This window comes from Trachurus japonicus, unplaced genomic scaffold (assembly GCF_045865225.1).
Source record: "Trachurus japonicus isolate A0001 unplaced genomic scaffold, Traja_1.0 AP031198.1".
Taxonomy (NCBI): domain Eukaryota; kingdom Metazoa; phylum Chordata; class Actinopteri; order Carangiformes; family Carangidae; genus Trachurus; species Trachurus japonicus.
The window spans coordinates 21,483-27,369 of record NW_028221331.1 but is presented as its reverse complement, the minus strand read 5'-3'; the positions used below and the strand labels follow the sequence as shown (position 1 = coordinate 27,369).

At 42.1% G+C, this 5,887-nt stretch overlaps 1 pseudogene; it reads right to left on the bottom strand.

The window, feature by feature from the left end:
- Positions 1–2,483: 2,483 nt before the first annotated feature.
- LOC146959531 (zinc finger protein 862-like) lies at positions 2,484–5,648 on the bottom strand (annotated as a pseudogene).
- Positions 5,649–5,887: the final 239 nt, after the last annotated feature.

The following is a 5,887-nucleotide window of genomic DNA, read 5'->3' as shown; positions in this document are numbered from 1 at the left end:
TTAATTCATGGTGTTTATTAATTTAATTCATGAAGTTTACTGAGTTAGGCTAAAACCTGATGTGTAGCCTACTGTAAAATGTGTCTGATAAAATGAGGAGAGTGGCTTAAAAATGTATTCATGCTAATTAATGTATTTTATTTCCTGTTTACATAGGAATAGGCCACTGCTGTTGTTTGTTTTTGTTTTATTTTAGTTTGTTTTGCCTGTTTGTTTTTGTTTGTTTGCTTATTTTGTACTGAGACAGTCAGAAGAAATTAAGGAAAGACAGGAAAGAATTTGTTTTATTTTTATTTGACTGTTACAAGCAAATCTCTCAAAATTAGAGAATTAATGCTGTGCTCATCTGAGGGCAGTCGGGGTATTAAAGATCCTACTATAAATTATTTCTGTGTCCGGTCTCCTCCTTCGTTGACCTGGCCACAATTATTTGAAAATTAGAAACTAAATTGGGCAGAAGAAATTCTGCACAAACCCAAACTAAGAGCGTATAGCTTGATAAAGTCTGTTTACCAACCGGAGCCTTATGTCACCCTTAACCTAACCAGAGCACAGAAGTCTGTCTGTACCCAGTTGAGATGTGGTATCTTGTGTCTGGTGGTTGAAACAGGACGTTTCCATTCAATCCCAGAGGACAATAGAAAGTGTCACCAGTGTGACCTTTTACTATGTGTTTTACTGTCCTTTTTACCATAAATTTAGACATAAACGTTTCTTTAAAATGAGCCCGGAATGTCCTGATTTGTTTTCTATGTCTGATGGCTGTAGACTAACATACTTGTTTAGTGAAAAAGTGTTTTATTTAAAGCAGAAGTAAGTGGTCCGGTCGTTTTCGCTAATGCTGCGTTCCAGGCAGGCTTTTGAAACCGTAAATTACAGCTTCAAGTCACAACTTACGACTTTGTAGCGTTCCAGGCAACCCACTTGTGTTTTTCCAACCTGTTTTACCGGTGAAAGTCACTATAACGGCCACTCGTAACTTCCGACCAGTGAACTCGTACCAGATCGAACTGGACCACTTCACGGTCGGAAAAATACGAGTTTCCTTGAACGCACCATAACAGTCCTCGTCCCTACGTCACCACATTCACGGCGTCCCTTGGCTGCACACACAGCCCTGCATGCCGTTCTCTCTCCTCATTGGATAAAAACTGTAGGATACGATAAAATGTTTTCTCCTGGGCTCAGAGCAGAGCAAAATGACTGACAGACCCGTGTTTCAGACCAAACACTCTATGTAAGTGATTGCTGTCGGAAGATATAACTATTTAAGACTTATATTAACTAGGGGTGTAACGGTACAAAAAAGTCACGGTTCGGTACATACCTCGGTTCAGGGGTCACGGTTCGGTACGGTTTCGGTACAACAGACACTATTGAATGTAAAACTAAAATCTGTCTTGTGTTATAAACAGTGATGCAAACAGCGCGCCGAAAAGCGAAACTCGCTTTTTTTCATGGCCAATTAGGTGACTTGTGTGAATCGTTCAGATCCGAAGAGTTTTTGTTTTTGAGGGAGGGGGGGGGGGGGTCTCAGCGTCTCAGCTGGGGTCAGTAAAATGTTTTTCTAACAGGCTGACAGTGACAATCACGTGAAACTGAGGCGAACTCATTCATGGTTGTCTCTGATTATACTGATAACAGCCGACCTCCAATGTAGACGCGACATGCGCGCTCATTAAAGCGGCGCGTATCCGCGTGCAGTCGGTGCGACGGCGACGCCGTTTTTTTCCCCCGTGCCGCGGACATGCACGGTTCCCTACGTTGCTGTGTCAGGCAGGTGTTTCCACGGAGCTCTGCCCCGTTTCAGAGGTGAAGGAGAGACGTCGCCTCCGCGATGTAGAATGTGTTCAATTAAAGTGAAACTAACACATTATATAGGGCTATATGTCCATTACACACTGAATGAAACATCCCATGTCTTTATTTATTCAGTTTATTTTAATAGTAATAATTATGACTAACATTCAGTGAAGACCTAAAATTCAGTATCTCCAAAATGGAAATATTGCTAAGGAATTTTTTTTTTTTAAGCATTTTTAATCTAGAAATGTTGGCCTTCTGAAAACTATGTCCATCTATAATCAATCAATACTTGGTTGGGGTTGAACTAGCTACTGGAAATTGACTTTTCCGTGATTTGTTAATGGTGAGCCCCCCCCCCCCCCCCCCCCGGGAAATTCCTCTCTTTTTTGGTCCTGACCCGTTTGCATCCCTGTATAAAGTAAAAAAAAAAAAAATTTGAATATAAAATTAAACAAGTGCATTAGGAGTGTTATCATGCCATTCATTAATTCTAGAGGGAAAAAAACTTGCACTTGACAACTGACAGCTATTACAAACAAAACAAAACAAGAAACTAACATCATTGTTGGTTTACACAGTTAATTTAGACTAGATGGCAGTTACTTTGGTGATGTTTCTGGTCCTGTCTGTGTTCATGTCAAGAGGCTTAAAACTGTTTCCCCCAGAAAATTTGTTAGTTAAGGTGGTGTCTCTCCAGGGGGAGGCGGCGTCGCCCGGGACAGGCGGACGGACGGGGAAGGGGGTGGGTGGGTGTAAGGAACAGTGTAACTCGGCCGGTCGCCATCACGTCTCCGCCTCATCGCTGCCACCGCAGCCTGGGGGGCAATAGACTACAGACTCTGATTACTACATTGAACACATATTTATTAAAAAATAACCAAATAACAATATCTTATAATAAATAAAAATCTTTAGCATTTCAAAATAACATCTGGTACAGCAATACAAATATACCATAAATAAAGGGCAATAAACAGCAACTTAAACAAGAGGGTTTTGTGCAATTTTAACAGCAAAGGGTGCAAAACATTTGTGCAAATAACAAAGTGCCACAGCAAGGTAGTCAGACACTTATCTACTTATGGCAGAGCCGACAAGTAGCATCGCTACACACTATTCTCCTCGGTGTGGAGAAGAATTTCTCAAGGGCCCTGTTGTAGTTCAGGTCTTTCACTGGAGGACCATTTATGCTGATCTTCATGCAGGCTGCCAGACTTTTGCCCTGCAGCCTGTTCCTCAGGTCTGTCTTGATCTAACAGTGAATGAACTGAAGTTTAGTATTTGATACTTTTGTGTAATAATTTTGATAGAACCTAAGACTGAGAGATGGACTTACCCTGTTCATTGCGGAGAAATCCCTCTCACAATTGACACTGGAGACGGGTATTGTGAGGGCGATGGCAGAGAGGAGGGACAGGTTTGGGTAGAGGAGATGGAGCTCATCATACCCTGATGCCATTGCTGTCATTATCTCCAGCTGGGACTTGTCCTGATGGATGAGAACATTGGTCAATGACAGATATACATGAACTCACATAAACAACTTAATATTGTGTTAATGACTGTCACTCACTTTCAGTATTCCAGTTGTTGTTAGGACTCTGTAGCTCTGCCACTCTTGGAGAAGTGCCTTCTCACTGATGGGAGGGAACTGCTTGGCCAGTAGTTGTAGGTCTGAGACAGTCTGACTCTCATCAGCTTGTGGTCCTTGTGGTCCCAGGGAACTAAAAGCACCAAGAATCCCAAGCTGCTGGAACCTCAGCTCCAGGTGCTGAATCAGTCCATCAATGTAGGGGTCCATGACCTATTCACATTAGATGTGAGAGAAAATTCAAATGTAGGCTCATATTTCAGGTGGGTTATTATTGTTTATTCATTCTTGAGCTTGCTTACTTGTGTCTGAAAACGTTCCCATAAGGTGGTGATGGAATGATCTGTCCCACGTCTTCTCCTCTCCTCTTCTGCATTGATGTTCAGACTGGTCACCTTCTCTTCAACCTGAGCTAGAAAGGAGCCCTCAGGTTGCCGTTCACCTGCTGCTTTAATTTTCCTCAATGTCTCAATGGTAACAGGAACCTATAATAGACATACAAATTAAACATGATTTTATATTTCCAAAGGAAAATTGACATGTATTAAATAAAGATCAATCAACTTACATGGTTCTTGATTGCCATGAAATTGGTGTTTTCCTTCTGGAACAACTTTTGAAAGCTGGGCCAGGTAGGGCAGGATGTCTGCTTGCAGGTGGATAGCTGCAACAAATCTGTAAGTTGCACAGTAGGTGTACAACCCCCGTGCCACAGGGTCCTTCTTTAAGTCTGCCTCCTCAGCTAGTGTAGCAAGCACTGCAGGTAGATTTCGCTGGAGATTTGAAATGGCCTTCTCTTGTGACAGCCACCTAGTGTCTTTAACCTCCTGGGGTGGGGGATAGGGCAGTTAATTCAATATTTATCTCAGGAATGTGATGTACTTAACTTCAAACACCTGATGTTTTCACTTACTGTGACTTTCAGGTCTGCTACTCCAAGCACACTGGCAGCTGCTTGTAGAGCGCTGGTGCGGTTTGCACTATTCCTAAAATAAAGGTGCAGGTCTTGTAGGTGCTTTCTGAAGATTTTCATGTATGGCACTCCATCTGCTGCATCTTTACATGCTAGTGCCAGGCGATGAGCAGCACAGTGCACCGACACTAATCCTGGCCAGGAGTCAGTCAGCAATTTTGCTGTGCCATTCTGTTTTCCTAAAATAAAAATTAAAAAAAAACAAAACAGGTATTAGAACAAGGGAACCTATTAGTTTCGACATTAACTTAGCGTCCTTTTCCTTAATTCACTTTACCGGTCATCACTGCCGCTCCATCTGTTCCAAGGCCAAAGATGCGGTCCTGGGGAATCTCTTTCTGTGTCATGACCTCCTTCACAGCTTCAGCTATAGTTGTAGCTGTCTGGAATGGGTACAAGATCCAGGAATTGACAGAACATCTCTCCTTCCTTGTCTGTGTACCTGGAGTATTAACAAAAAAAACATTTTTCATTTCAAATTTGTCTTACCTGGTTTTGTTACACACAGGAAGACGCCATCATTGAACCATTTAAAAAATGAAGAAGGTGACCACTACTGTACCTAACATGGACATCTAACTGTTTTGTTACAGAGATATCTGTGGACTCGTCAATTTCAAGGCCAATAGCCTTTGATGACTTGATGGCCTCTAAAATGGGCTCCTCCACCACTTCACCAATGATTTGGAGCATTTCGTCCACAATCCTGTGGGACCTGTAGTTGGTCCTCTGATCAATCTAGGGAAATAATATATCCTTAAATTATAGTTAATTCTACTAGAAACAGATGACAGCAAATGTACACTGTAATAGATTTTTTTTTTTTTACCTTCAGTTTGGAAAAATATTCGCAGCCTAGGAGGTCTGCCAGATCCAACAATGTTGGGTAATTGGTATGGTGTGCAATCTCATGCTTTACCAACCAGTATAGACATTTAAAGCCTCCAATTATGGCCTCATGCTCCATATTCAAAATGGGCTGAAATGCCTCATTGATGGGCAGACCTAATACACAAACATTAAACAGTCACTGTTAATTTAAATAATGTAATAAATATAATTTAATCACCCTGTTTTTTGTTATTCTTGAACCTCTCAGAAACACTTACTTCGGCTTGATTGGGCTGCAATGCCCACACATGAAATGTGATTAGTTGAGCTCAAGTGTGAGTCCAAGGCATCACGTGTGTAGTTAATGCAGGGGACCTCTATGAACGGCCTTTGAGAGGGGCCACGTAATGCCCTTTGACGGTGCATTCTGCATAGTCTGCAAAACATTCCTAGGAATAATACAATAACTGACTTAATATAGCTTAGTCTACATTTTATATTTCATCATTTAACATAAAATAAATAATGCTCTACCGTGTTCGGTATGGTAAATCCACCCTGCATATTTGGGGTCCCTTGCCCACTCCGGGTTCCACCCACTGCCTCGGTGTTTAGAGGATTGCCGGGGATCCGGTGCCACCGGCGGTGGAGGAGTTGCTGCTGCTGCTGCTGCTGCTGCTGGTGGT